Source organism: Coloeus monedula (assembly GCF_965178545.1).
Source record: "Coloeus monedula genome assembly, chromosome: 2".
NCBI classification, from domain to species: Eukaryota; Metazoa; Chordata; class Aves; order Passeriformes; family Corvidae; genus Coloeus; species Coloeus monedula.
Genome location: NC_138782.1, coordinates 88,050,061 through 88,065,466, shown reverse-complemented (window position 1 = coordinate 88,065,466; position 15,406 = coordinate 88,050,061). Strand labels below are relative to the sequence as shown.

General features: G+C 38.4%; 1 protein-coding gene across 4 annotated transcripts in view; it reads right to left on the bottom strand.

Annotated features, from left to right (window-relative positions):
* The window catches only part of FILIP1 (filamin A interacting protein 1), a 102,954-nt gene extending 90,373 nt beyond the window's left edge, over nt 1–12,581 (bottom strand). For 3 of the 4 annotated variants that reach the window (XM_082302482.1, XM_082302484.1, XM_082302483.1), the window contains exon 1: nt 12,204–12,581. The gene's annotated coding sequence lies outside the window, so the exon portion shown is untranslated. The remainder of the gene's footprint in view (nt 1–12,203) is intronic. The other variant, XM_082302481.1, reaches the window with a different exon arrangement.
* Between the last annotated feature and the right edge of the window lie 2,825 nt (nt 12,582–15,406).

Sequence of the window (15,406 nt, the reverse complement as noted above, 5' to 3'; positions counted from 1 at the left end):
TTAGGATGTGGGAGAGGGGATGAAGGGAAAGAAGAGGAGCTGTTGCTGCACAATCCACAGATGAGAGACGGCTGATGTGCTCCCCCAGCACACGACCTGACTGCAGCCCTGTGTCTGCTGCTCCATTACAAGTGACCGGTGCACAACTGCACACTTGCAGCATTGCACTGTGATGCAGGCAAAGCCACAAGGAAGGCAGCGTTTCCAGCCTAAGGGAGCCTTGAGACACAGTTGATGTTGGGGTGAACTGAAATGTTATCTGTCAGCTGTAGCTGTCAGCAAAAATATTAAAGGAATAGCAGCTGCATCATGCCACAAGAAGGGGAGTAGAGCAGCCGTAGCTCCAAAATAGATTTTAGAGTCAGAGAGAGTTGTCTTTTAATGAACTCCAGTAATAGTCAAGGACCATTTATCTTCTAAGCTGCTTTGAGCTAGTTGATAATGCTACTGCTTTTAAAATGTTTTAAACAACTGGTTGAGATACAAGTAAAGAAGAGTTATTGAGAACAGGACGTATTGAAAGGTATGTTACTAAAGCTTTAAAATGTAATTTTTCCAACAAATTGTTTTATGCTTCTGTAGCTTTAAATTTGCCCTCACCATTTTATACTCTAAGTTCTGATACAGCAATAAAACTGATATGACAATAAAAAAATCATAACCATGTTTCTCAGCTGGAAGAAAAATTATTGGCTTATTATAGCTTCTGTAGCATTTATTCTTCCTTTTCAGAACACTTAATTAAGAAGATACTAAGTTATCCTGAAAGTATTTATTAAAGAATAGCATCTTACATTCTTTTTGGATTGTCATTAAAGAAAATAATAAAGCAGTGGTCTCTTTGGGATCTTGAATTCCAAGATAAATGTAATAAAGCTTGTGGCAGTGTGTTATTGTTTACTGCTTGGAAAAACTTACGCAACAGCAGAACGTTGCTCTGATTTTTGAGCTGCTGCTAATGAAGTACAACCAGACAGGGTACAGTTGCCATGAGTCAGGAAATGTGGATGTTCCTGGACAGAGGCCAAGGGAGCTTAGACACACAGAGATGAGATGTATATGCATCCTTTGGAAGAGACACACTAAGTTGTTTTGAAGCATCTCAAGCTGCCTGATCCAAGAAGCAACTAAATGACCACCCTGAAAAGAGCTTAGTAGCTGCCTGTTTCTCAGGGCCTCTTGTTTTCACATCAGGAAAACAATAATGAAGTAGGCAGTCCAGAGCAGCTTAGAGATCAGATATTAGGTTCAGTCATGAGACAGTAGGTTCAAAACCCTGAGGGCTTAACTTTGTTCTTTCACTATAAAAAGAAGAAAAAAAATCCCACAAAAAACTCACCAATCCCATACCTCTAAATTAATAAAAAAACAACAACCCAACAACAGCAACAGCAAGAAAACAGCAACCAACCAACAACTAACCAAAAAACCCCCCTGATGTGCTACAATTTGCTGTGAGACTTTGAACAATCCTTTTGAACACATATTCTTCTATAGTATTGTATGAGGTTTTTGTAAGAGAATGGGTGATACCACTGTACACATGGAGAGAAGCTCCACTCTCCACAGTGACAAAAAATTTGCTGAAATGCTGCTACATTTAAGTACAGCACCATGGTATATCTGCAACCCCCTTTCATTCTTTTTAGCATTCTAAACCTCATTACAGTGGGTCCCTATTTTTTTAAGTGAAATTAACTAGGATCATTTAAAAGAAACCACTGGTTTCTTTTCCTTTCCATGCCTCTTTCTTGTATCTGAATATAACTGTCCCAGGAGACTGATTTTTTTTTCTCTTTTACTAGATGTGTTTTCCTTATCACAACCCTTCTCTGTGTCATTTCCCAAAAGGGAGCTACAGCTTTCACTCCCCTCCCAGCACAGCAGGCCATGCAGACTGCTTTCTGTGCTGGTACACCCAGGTATGTGGGTGGCTGCTTGGACTTCCACGCTTCACGTCTTTTTTCAGGGGAACGCTCAGGATAAAGACCTGCGCTCCCTTCCATGAAATCTAAGGAAGGGCCATTTACTACCCCATTCTCTCCCCAATCTGGAAAGGCTCATAATTAAATGAAGAAATGATTTCCAGCCTTCCTGCTTTGATCTGGGCTAGTTTTGAGGCCACCTGCGCAGTTGTCACTGCTGTTCCACTGTGGCAGGGCACAGTGTGGCAGGCCCACGCTGCCCTCAGCTGTGTTTCAGCAGCCGTGGCCTCTTCTGGGCAGTGGCACATACATAAGGGTGGCACTCTGCCCTGCTCCCAAACTCACCGTCCCTTCTGTCTACTGGCATTGGCAACCATGCAGATTCAAAATCTCAAGAAAATCCTCCAAAGTTGTTTTTCAGGAGATTTTGAAGCAATATATGATGGCATCAGATCATCTAGAGATCAGAGATTTCAACTTCCTTGAAGACATCAGGACTGTATGTTTTTCTAATTTTCTCTAGTTTTAATTAAAGATGAGAGTTATGTAATGGTAACTTAATTCCCCGATAAATTCTTATCAAAAATCTCAGCTGCCAAGAGATTCACTTGAGCTGTGACCATTGCTTTAACAAAGCAGGCACAACTGGAGACACTGGGTACCTGCTGAGCTTACAAGAGTCAGGCAGCATCACAGAACATTTCTGTTTTCCAGGTGCTCCTTCCTCACTGCTCCAGCAGGCACACGGGGTTTGTGTAGCCTCCCCACAGCCCCATAGTGGCTCTGGTGCTGCCCAACACCAGCTAATTTGGGCAGTCACATTAGGCTCACCCCTTCTCTCAAAGGTCCTTTTTCCTTCAAGATTAGTTTTTTCCCAGCAGTCTCCTCCTTGTACTAGAGAGCTTGTCCTGAGCACTCCCAAAATAACAACAGGATCACAAGGTGACAGCACCCTCTTTGCTCTGTGAATTACTTTTGGTACAACTGAACCGGAGCGAATGGTTTTGGTTTTCCAGAAACATCTCAGAATTGACATTAGTTTGGTTTCTATCCTGGCATGGTTTTGTTCTTGAAGTTTTCTGGTCACATCCCTGGTCCTCCTCCTTCCTTTTTTTGCAATGTTTTACCAGTATGGCTGATATATGTGACCTATAACTCAAGGCACAGCTAAGCTTCCCTCTGGCTAGCTCCTCTAAAAATACATATTCTTGTCACTCAGACTAATTCAACTTCCATTCCTACTTCTCCCTGCAGAATCTGGTTTCCAAGGAGGGCTATTTAAGTCTTCTTATTCAAAGCTATTGACATGATGTTCAATACTGCAACATCTCAGAGTGTCAAAGTCACTACTATGTTTATTCTTGTTACATTCCAGGTTGTTATTAAAAGTGGACAAGTAACTTGCTTAGAGTCACACAGGGAGTCACTGGTGTGAAAGCCAGCAATTTAACCAGCATTCCTCCTCCCTGGTATGACAACTACCACCTCACATTTTAAGGTAACATTATTTCAAACAACAAAATTCAAACATGACATGAATATTTTGGAGACGGAACCTGAATTTAGCAAAGTGTTTCTAGTGATAAGGAATCTGTCAGATGTCCTGCCACTCTTACAACCTTGCAGTGCAATCACACTCTTGCAGTGTGATTTAGACTTTGTTTACACAACTAATGCTGGAGGTAACTAAATTAACCCTCCTTGTGTGCAATTATGCCTCATTTCTAGATACTCACTGCTGTCCTGGAGGGATTTTTATGAGCTGACACCAATAGCCAGTAAAATTTTTCCCATTCAACTTATTCCTTAACAAACTGTTACAAACTGTTGTGTTATGTTGAGGGTATTCACTGAACACTTACGTAGATTATTCAGTTTATTTCTGATTATTTTCCTAGGCTTCTTTTCTGCTAAGCTAAGGAGAAACTCATTACACTGTCTATAGCGCTCACATATTTTTCTAGCACTTCATTAGTTCTCAGAGGCCTGTAGTGATAAAGGTTGTGTGGCTGATAGTGATACAGAACAGGGGCTAGAAACTTGTATCACTGCAGGGAATTTGTTTTCTTGGGATGAGGCAGCTGCGCCATTATCACAGAGAGGGCTCTGAACAGCTCCTCCTGGGCCCCCAAGTACCACAGCAATCCCGTTGTGTAAGTTCTGTAAATTTTCATTTGCAAATAGATTGAATTCTGTACCAAAGATACTTACATGGCACCCCCTCTATCTTTCTAATAAAAAGCTGTTCCAAAATCATTTGGGATTTTAGAACATGTTCTCTGAAAGCAGGAAAATCAGTTTAGGTTTATTTTTTCTACAACCCACTATCTACTTTTAAAACCTCTGCCCATATGGGTACAAGGCAGGGTAATTAAAGATGCTGTTAACTTAGTAACTCACGGTTTAGAGGTTTAAAGTTTAGCTTTAAAACACTCAGCTTCCTGGCCTTCTGCTAAAGCACCTCTTGTGTGTCCTAGCCTGTTCTGGTGTCTTTCAAAGCATGAACTCTTCTTTATAAATCTCACTACCTTTCTCATTAACTTAACCCCACTGAAGCATATGGAAGCTTTTTTATTAAAAAGGCTGCAAGGGTAATTTGTATGACGTATGTGTGTGTGTGTGTGTGTGCAAGACACACCAGCTGCTCCAGTTCCTCTCTGCAGCAAGTGCTGACTTTGCTCTAGACCAGTACAATGGGATCTGAGACCTCTGTACACCACCAGCCACGAGAATTCCCTGGCCTTTTTCCCTCCACACGTACTGATGATGACAATATTCTAGACAGAGTTCCAGTTTTAGGAACATTATTTATGTAAAGAGAAGAAGGTTACCTGTCCTCAGTGGCTATTCTTAATAGGTATAAGAAATCCTGTATGGAAAGACTGACTGCCACATCCCTTTGAGTGCCACAAGGCCCCTGCTTTGTCCTTGTTTCATGCTACAGTAGTCACTAACAGGTAAATTTAGATGCTTCCACAAGAAGGGCTTTTTTAAACTAGCCTCAGGTTAACCAGAACTCCATCTAGGAATCCTGTTTGCCATATGTGCATCATGCTCTGCTCCTGATTAGGATACAATTGGAAAGAGATGTTCAATGAGAAAAGTGAACTCAGCAGTGGAAACAGTCTCCAGAGTTCCTTTCCTCAAAAGCATCATCTCTGTTATCCTTCCTTACATACTTATTTCCTCATTAATTACATTCTCAATGCTAGTCTTTCAGCTTATTGGACTACCTGGATAGAACATACTTAACATTTTTCAGAACTGTTTTTGCAGAAAGATGGCACCTCAACGGTGCCTTAGTCTAAATGTTTGGTTTTCAAACAGAACGTAGCAGGCAGAAGGAAGAGGATGTGCACTCTGACAGCTGGAGCAAACTAAGGTAAAAAATTACATACAAGATTTTTCGTCCTTATTATTCCTATTTTAGGACATAACACATCAAACATAACAAAATCAAACAAACAAAAAAAACCTACTACAGGTGGTTTCTTTTGCAATTTTGAACGTGCCAAAGACCTGTGATTTATGTTCCTATCAACCAACTCTCAAGCCATTCAGTGTATGTATCTTGATACACTGATTATCATCTCTTGCAAAATATTCCATGGCCAGCTATGTCCAAAACTTTGTGATCCAAAGATCACAAAGACAAGAGACCTTAGAATATATATAAATTAAAAATACTCAAGATATATGAAAATAATCAAAGCCCAGAGCAACCTGATCAGACTCTGGAGACAGTCCCACTTTGGGGGAGACTGGATGACTTCTGCCAGTTCCCTTCACCTGAATTATGGTTCTGTAAATAAATGGCACCACTCATTCAGAGGATGTGCTACTGTGACCCTACCTTTTACTATTTGCCCTCTGATGCCTTTTGTGCCTTGGATTCCAGCCTCTGTCTCATGCCACTTGAAGCAGCAGTGGTTCCCACAGCCAGCTGCCTCAGAACACATGGCTCCCCAGGCACTCAGGAGCTCCGTTGCCATGTGTGTCCCTCTGCGCAGAGGGACATCTTGTTCTGCGCTATGTTTGCCGTGCTTGAGGACATCTCACATGGCACCATTCCCTTCCTGCTATCTCCTGCCCAGAGTCAAAAATTGGAACATATAGTTTTCTCTAAAGAATTTGATCACACTGAGGAACTGAAATCCTTATCTACTGGAATAAAATCTATGTTTCTTTTCATTACAGAAGTCCTTGTTGAAAAATAAAAGGAGAAATAACACACTATAGAAGAACTACTGTAACATTTACCTTAAAAGTTAGATCCAAGAGGTTTTGCAATTACAGAGGGTGAGACAAGTGAGATTTTGGGGACAAGTATAAAAGACAGACACAGGAATTGAATAACTTCAGCATGAGAAATATATGCTTAAATAAATTTTAGTCAGCCCAACACTGAATTGGTCATCATTAACCACATGTGCTTTCCCACCCTTTCATTTATGCCCTTGCTTATGGCTTTTAAAGGGTTATTTTTTCAACAATCTGGATTATATATTTTAAAAGTAAGAATGTTCTTTGAGACACATAACTAGATAGTGTGAGATTTTATGAATATCCTTTCTACTATGTTCACAGATTTGAACTTGAGGATAAATTGTGTATGTTTTTTTCAGTGTATATTTGTTGTCACAGTAACTGCAGTTTTCCCAATAAATGGAAATTGCATCGTTTCCTTAGCATTCAGGTTATTACACTGAAATAGCACCATGAATTCACCATTACTTCTCCCTTCCTGTTGTCAGCTTGAATCTCATTTAGTTACAGGAGCAGGCACTAAAGTTTAGATCTGTGCACACTAGAAAGCTGAAGCAAGTCTGCTTAGCTGCATTATATCCTGTGACTCATGCCTGTGTGGGAAAGACCTTATTTTCACAGAGATCTCTTAGATAAACAAGGCAAGTTGGCAGCAATTCGATTACACTGATGCAAGCAGTCTCTGCTTTCTGTTGCATTCATTTGCTTTATATTTTCTGAAAAACACAAGCAGGCTGATAAACTCTAGTGAGAATTCTTCTACCAAGGACACATGAGCGTTCATTTTCAATTACTTTTTTTTATAACAGGAGCAGCCTTAAAACCAGTTTCTAAAAAAATTTCTATTCTGTTACTACAATAGAATACATTTTTTATCAGTTGCATTTTTTTAAAGTTTGTTAGCGAAGCTGTAGCTCTTGCTGATGACAACCATAACACACTATTTAGTTAGATACCTCCCTTCTGCAAACATACAAGCCTCTAAATACTGTGGACTTCAGATAGGAAATGGATTTAGATTGCAAAATATCACTTTTACATATGCGCTGGAACAGAGTTTTGGACAGCATAAATCACCAAACATTACACTCTTTGTCACCATTTCCCCAAAAAGGAAAAGTGAAGAAAGTAACCATTACTGTAATTCAGAGGTCTAAAAGTGTGTAAATCAAACTGGACAAGTTTATTGCAAATTCATCAAGGTTTTGCTCTTGTTTTGAAACCCCACCAGTTTATACTTGAATGACTTCGGCCACATCTTAGATAATTAAGATTTTAATTGTCATTTTATCAGCTTTGAAATGAAACTCACTTGGACAAAGCGCTGCGATCTTTCAGATTCACACCCCCCTTTGCCTCTGTCAGCACACAGCAACCAGACGGGTTGTCCATTTAAGGGAAAAAGTACAAGCTCCAGCCTATTTCCGTGTGCTTTGGATGTGTTTGTCCCACTCCTTCAGCAAAGCATTCTGTTGTGCCAAAAAGCATTTCCTTTCTTGCAAAAGTCGTGCACATATGCACACATATACTCCCATTTCAATGAAGTTTTAATTAAGCTTTTAATTGTAGGAATTGTCATTTTCTCTGTATTTCTGAGTGTGTAAGACATTGTGGAGGATGCCACAATCTATGTAATCTTACAGATCACCTTTGGAGATACAATTTGCGTGCTTTACTTGTGGAAAAGATTAAGAGATACAGTCCAGACAAAGCAGAATGAGAATCATAGGGCAAAGCCATCTTGAATTAAAAAGAAAAAAAAGCACATCTCTCCCAATGGAGGAAGACTTTCTGTTTGCACTTATATTAGTACTTATTTTACTATGATGCTGAGAATAAAAGGTAATATAGAAAGTACAGATTATCTGCAGAAGCAGGAGGAGTAGGTGCAAAGACCTAAAATAAAAGGGAAAATCTAATCAAGTATCCCGAAATACACGATTTTCACAAATACATGAGGCATCACACATTTTCAACATGATCAGAGACTCTCATTGTCTCTCCTGAACAAGACACAGGCAAAATTGTTTCTGCCCTTCACCTCAAAGCATAACTACAGGACTGTGTTACAAGTCCTAGTGTCACTAGCTTGGTATAAATACTAGCTACTAAGTAGAAAAAGAGAGGTTAAACAATCTTAATATTTTATGAATGGATTTTTTTCTCAGCTATCCAGTATGCTCCAAAATGAAGAAAAGCCTGTCTTCCCCAAATAATTACCAATATTCTGCACAAAATTAGGAAACAACTTTCAGTAGAAAGCAATGAGAGAAATTAAAACAGAAAAGGCTAAAAATGAAAACTACCACAATAAGATAATGAAGCTGAAAAGTTTGGACATTTGGTCTTCTTGTTAATAAATATTTAAACTTTTCTATACAACAGAATATCCTTATTTTATCTTTCTAGCTTTCAGTATCCTGGGTTTTATATACTAAATATTTCTGGAGAAATAGTAAGTATGAATAGATGTAGTTCCTACTCATTTGTAATGATGTTTCATCTGGCCTCTTCACAAATACTCACTTTATTTCTCCAACTGGCATTTTAGATATGTAGAAGGACAAAACCCCTACCCCAAATTCAGTTTATACTTTTAAATAACATTGCAACCTGCAATGACAGACCTTGAGAAAGGAAGGGAAGAAAACGGAAATTGGAGGAAAAATAAAATGTCTCTTTGAACAAAAATATTTGGACAGGAATAGAGATGATCTGTTTTGTTAAGCGCTCTTGAGGGGACTGGAAATTTATCTGCTAATTACTGAATACTGAAACCTGATCTTAATGAATTCAAAGGAAATCTCACTCTGAACTCAGTGGCATAAATCTGACCTTTGACTGGCACAGCTCTGAGGCACATTCTTAATTTCTGCCTGGAGGTACCTGAACTGAGTTAGATAAGATTATCAAAAGCCTTAAATTAAGCATGTGTGGAATCTGTGCCAACAGAAAGATCCTGTATCAGGAGGAGTTTCACTGATACACCTCTATCACTAAAAAGCTTTTAGTATGGAAATGGCTACAGTGGTGAAATTGTAACCCAGAGTAGCAAAACAGGGCATACCAGCAAAATACAGATTTCCTAATACACTACTGCTTAGTCCACAAGCTGCTTCCAGGAAGCACACCCATTTCTTCAGGAATCCTACTTTGGCTGACATAGCTCTAATAATGTTTAGTCTTTCCATGACCTTTGTGTCAGGTGTGACAGTGAGCTGCACTACAGAAAACTCAGATGTCATGAGGTCAATGTCAAGCTCACTAAAGCCAGTAGCATAAAGGATGTACCAGTAAACATCAGTAAACACCAGAGCCAAAGGTCAATAGTCTACCAGATGTGAGCAGGAGGAGTTCAGGAAAATCAGGGCATATGTAAGCAGGGACAGAACAGTGCTGAGCTTTGAAGATGGATTTCAGGTCTTTGAATCTGGTGTTAAAAACAATCAGATCCTCTATAAAAAGACTGAAAGACTGAGGTGATGAAAACACTCAGTTAAGATGGTGACTTTAGCTGTGGCTAGATTGGCTAAAATTATAACAAAATTAATATAATAATTAAATAATAATTTATAAAAACTATCACTATGAAAATATTATAATAAAATCAAAAAAGCCACAGAGAGTCTGGAAGTGGATTGAGATTGGAAGGAGTACATAGTCTTTAGCACCATGAAAGGTACCATTCATTCCACAGTTATGTGAATATAAACAAAATCTAAATGATACATAAGGGAGAAAATAAATGGGTATGCTATGTCTACTTGTCTTCCACAAAAATCACTACAATGGAGTGTATTGCCAAAACATAAATTACTTTCTGATTTGATACAAAATTGACCTTGGTTTCACTGCAGTCATTAGAAGAATTGGCTGTTTTTCAAATATGAAACCATCTGTTGAATAGCCACATTACATATTCCACAGATTTGATTGGAAAATCCCAGAGCCTCTTTGTGGACACCTGTTGAAAAGAGTAATTTTAGCCTCCTCCTCCATTTTGAAATGGAAAGGAAGACAGATGTATGTAAAACCACAACTCCATGCGTTAGAGTTCAAAGTTGCTATTAGACTGTTCAAATGTCACTTCATGTGATAGTTATCAGGCTAATAATTTGCCTTTCGATTCTAAAAACTTTGCTAAATGTAAATTGTGCAAAAAAAAAAGGGAAGTTGTAAAACCACACTTACACTGAGGAACAACTAAACCATAAAAGGAGTCAATATTACCATAGTATTTTCCCAGATTTTGCCATCCCTATTTATTCAGAAGGTTAAATTTGTCATTTCTCCACAGTTTAATTTGCCAAATACTTCATTAAAGAGAAGAAACAGTAATTTTTCACTCCAATGTCAAGATGACAAAAAACTGTACATATATTGTCTCAGATTAATTTCTCACTGTGTAGCCTTCTTAAGAAAAAATAACTTTCTCAGGATATGTCCTTATTAAAAAGTAATTCCAAAGTTTCCTTTTGAGATTTAGATTTGGGATCCCATAGTGCTTTAGTAATTCCACAATAATAATTATCACATTAAATGATAGTCGCCAAAAAGTGTTTCTGTTTAGTGCTTCAGTGTGCCCCTTGCTAAGAAATAAAATGTACACTGTATTACTTTTTGCTTTTAAGAACTTTCTTCCATCCTAATACTTAATTTATTTTATCATTTCACAGGCAGTTACATTCTCAGCCACCAAGTCAAAGTTGCTTTAGAGTATTTTAATTCCATCCAATCCATCCACTGCTAAGATGTGGTATTGATGTCATTTATGTAGTATGCAGGGATGCAACTAGAATTATTTAGCTAAAGCAAGACATTCTCATCTCCCTGAGGCAGTCCCAGAGTCCACAGACAGAGTGTCAAACCCCACAGACAGTCAGCACAGACTCAGTTAGTTCATTCCTTCCTTAGGACAAATATTTTTCGTCTGAGACAATCCTACATAAATCCGTGAACAGGGTTTTAGCACAGGGTAAGTGCATTCTTTAAATCTCTGCCTTCATTACTGAAATCATATTGCATATGAACTCATAATCAGTATGTCTCTTAAAAATTCATGCGTGCTAGATTTGTTTTGTTTGCAGAAAACAGCTTTAAAAGAGGTGGCAGGGAGGAGTAGAATTCATTCTCCAATTGATCAAACAGCTTTTGTCAGTTAAGACAATGTAAATCATACAAAGCAATTCCTCCCCTAAATTACATGACCGCTATGGGGCCGTAGGATATGCATTTCTAACTGACAAACAGCATTCCATCCTGCTGTCAGGGTAAAACATCTAAGAACTGCTTTCTCATTTATTTTGCTAAAAGGAACGTACACTTTAACAACAGTGACCCAGCTCAAGCACACTTAGGTACAATAAACATAAGATCAGTCCTCAGGACTGTTGCTGTATGCTGCTAATCAAAGCAGCGGAGATGAATATTCATTCCATATAAATAAGCACAAGAGAAAGAACCAAGAGAGGCTGTCACAAAGGTAGTACAAAAGGCACCAGGTGTGTCCTGAAAGTAAGGAAACAGAAAGTACAAATGCACTGGGTCAGGAACTATTTGGTTACTTCTGTTACTGAATGGCTGTTTCCTCTTGTTTATCACACAGGTTGTGACGGTTTTTAATAGCTGCTAGACTATCACTGGTCAGGGATGATATGTATTCTATTATTAAATGTTGATTTGTCTTCTGTCTGCATGTAAGCAGATATAAACAAGATACACATCAAAATCTATGCACATTTTTTCATATTACTGCTAGCTACTTCATTATGCTTGTTCTCAGAACTGCAGAAGTTATTTAAGCAATGCTTTTCTATCATGGAAACATAAAAAAACCTCTAAAACTTCTATCCCAGCTTTCATCTATTGACATTTCCAAATCACTCAGAAGATTGTTCAAAGAAGGAAAGAGACAATAGAAATTAGAAAAGAAATCTTTTGTAAAAAAGACACTAAAAAATAAAAGTTCTTGTAAAAAAAACAGAAGCAATGGAGAGGTTAACTCAGTCTTACCTGTCAGCAACACGGACCTAGGAATATATCCTTTACACTGTAAGATTCCAGTAGCCCGTCCCACAGCACCACCACAGGAGTAGAATGATCCAGCCCAGGAGAGCACAAAGATAGAAACTTTGTCCACTTTTCTAGGTCTACCAGCAGTTGAAGTAATGAAGGAAGCAAGGTAGAGAACAGAAGACCGGAGCTGCTTCTTGCAGAAATCCCAGGCAGGAGAAGTAGGAGGTATACTCCGTCTGTGTCTCACCCAGACTTTTGTTTAAAAGTTTTTTCAACTGTTGCTAGGTGGTGTTAGGCTTTGGCAGTTTAGTTCTCAGATTGTATTTCCCCTCTTCTGGTCTCTTCACACAGTGCTACAGCAATGACTTTGTTGAGCTCAGCTCGCTTGTGCTATATTTAACCAGTGTTCTCAGCAAGTCAAGCCTGTCAACAGCTGAGAAGTTTGGAGCAGGCTTTGCTGAGTTCCTCAGCTGCTGAATTATCAGTGGATGTTGCACTGCACAGCCCAGCTACTACATTCACTGGAAGATTGTGGGGAAACTGTCAAATCCTTTTAAGGGCTTCCAGTGACTTCACAGGAGTAATTACTATTTAAAGCACTAAGTACAAGATGTGTATTTAGGCATATATTTTAGACTGCTAGAGAAAGAATACTTGTGTTCACTGCAGATGAGTTCAATTATTTATACAGTGAGAATTTTCCTAGGACAAGTAGGAAGTTTATAATTTGAAAGGTATGCACTTCACTTGAGGAAAAATTACACGTGGGAAGAACTTTTTGCAGCATAATTTCTTACAGTTTAAATATACTAAGATGACATGAAGAAATTAATGAAAGGTTTAGGGTGGAAATTTTTCACTGTGATATTTATTCCAAAGACAACCTTTTTGTCCCAGACCAAGAGCTTCCTACAGTTATTCCTGCACTGTCTCTCACTGAAGAAAAGGAAAGCCACACAAATCACAATTTGTTTGATAGGAGTACTAGGAACACATTACTCCAGGGCTATATACATTCTGATGTATCCACACTCACTTCTGGATCAAATTACTGTTCCTAATTCTAAGCCACAAGTCTCTTAATCAACAGACCAGCAGTAACACTGGACAGTTTTCAGCCCACAGACTGTCAAGATATCAAGACTCCAAAGATGTTGCGGATCTCAGATTCTGGAACCAGGTTCTACCACCTCATGGCAGAACAGCCTCTAGGTCTCTGGCAATGAAAATTCCCTACTCCAACAACTCTGTTCTCATCTGAGCAGTACTTCAGAGTTAAATGCAGAATGAGCTTCCTTTCCTTTGGAAAGCTTTTCTCTAGTGATGATTTGTGGTATTGATCTAAGGTTAGATGAAGAGGCAGGAAAGAACACAGGAAAGAAAAAAAGTAAAATGATGCTAAAAATTTGCTTGTTGATATTTATACAGGGGGACATACCAACATTGCAGAGCAAAAAAAGATTCAAGCAGGTCATAACAGCACCCTGCAGTGATGCTGGGTCACTGTGCAAGGAGTAGGATGGGGAGTGAAAAGGTATCGCACACAGTCTGTGACAATTTCAACATGCAGGAACATAACTGGCCACAACTATATGAGATACCGGGGGTGAGTACAAGGCCTTATGGGAAGCAGCTATGGGATTAGCTGTAGCCTGGTGCTCTAACCCTGTCTCTAGAATGACTTCTGCTTGATTTGTGTTATTATCTAAACAAGCAGGGAACAATGAAAAAATACTTTCATTCCCAAGTTGTTCATAAGGAGAAAATGTAGTAAATACTAGGTATCACTTCAAGTAACTGATATTTAGACATTGATGACACATTTATGAAAGCCCCTTTCATCATGTCAAATATATTTTTTTTTGGAGACCAAGTACTAATCACTAATTTCCATTTGCATTTCAATATTTGACTTGGACGGAATAGTTAGAATGTATGAAAAATAGGAAAACTTCTGTTTTTCAGAAACAGCTATTGGGAAAATTATTTTAGAGACAGATAATGTATTGGCATAAAGTTTGCTGTTATACGCTTCCACTTTGAACTGAAGCGAGATACAGATATCCACTACAAGAATCTCTAATGTAGTTCCTTCACATAAAATTTAGGTGCTCCAACCAGATGAGTAACTTTTTGACTATTCTGGCTTTAACTTCTTGCTCAAAGTGCAGTATTAACAGTACTTTATTCATTCAAGTATAATAAATCAGGCAAACAAAACAATTAACTTGGCTTATAGATCTCAGAAAAAACCAAATGATTCTCAACATTTCTCTCCCATTAGTTACTGGCACATTCACTGAGTGGAAAACAATACAACTTCTTAGGAGGCATTCTCTGCTGCCAGCCCTTGTGGGTGGGTTTCAATAGTGACCTGCTGGTGTGAGTCTGCTCATTCTTGTACACTTGCAAACTCACTCCCCAGCTGTGCACCACAAATATAATCCTCTAACACAAGGGGAATTTCAGCAAAAAAATTTAGGCAAATAGAACAGATTAGGTTTTGCAAGTGAGTCAGAGAAAATATAAAGACTTCTAGTATAGGAAGGGTGTAATTAATCATCAATACTGGAAATGTAAAGTTTTTAACTTTGTGCAATATGAAAATGGTTCACATCTAAGTTTTTCCCCAATTGAATGATGGAAAAAATAGTTATAAATAGACAGGTTGTGGAGGGTGGGGAATAAAAGGAAAAACAAAACCATGAAAGAGATGTTTTAGTTTGGCATCCTATGTTAGGTCCTAATGTCAATAAAGAGCATCATCTAAAGACTTACTGACATCCTCCAACTAAGTCCAAAAAGCAACTTCCTTATAATTTCTGATATCTCTTAGTCAAGCAACCAAGATAGTGGAGTCCAAAGTAAATAATTCTAAGAAAATTTGTAATGGAGGCCAAACATCTCAGTATTATTTCAATCAAAACAACAAAGGCCAGAGCAATGCAAAAAAAAGGGAACAACATTTGGCACTAGAGAGTGAAGAAGAGCAGCAGCAGGACCTATTATCATTTTCAAAGATAATGTTAATCAGAAATACAGATGAGGGACTGTTACTGTTCATACAATCATATTTCTTTGTACCTACATTACTAGAAAATGGAAGAAAAATTTTTATGACGTGAGCTGTTGTAGAGAAATTCCAGGCTTGAGGCAGAAATTACTGGCAGAAAATTTATGGTTTTTATAGAGAAGATCAA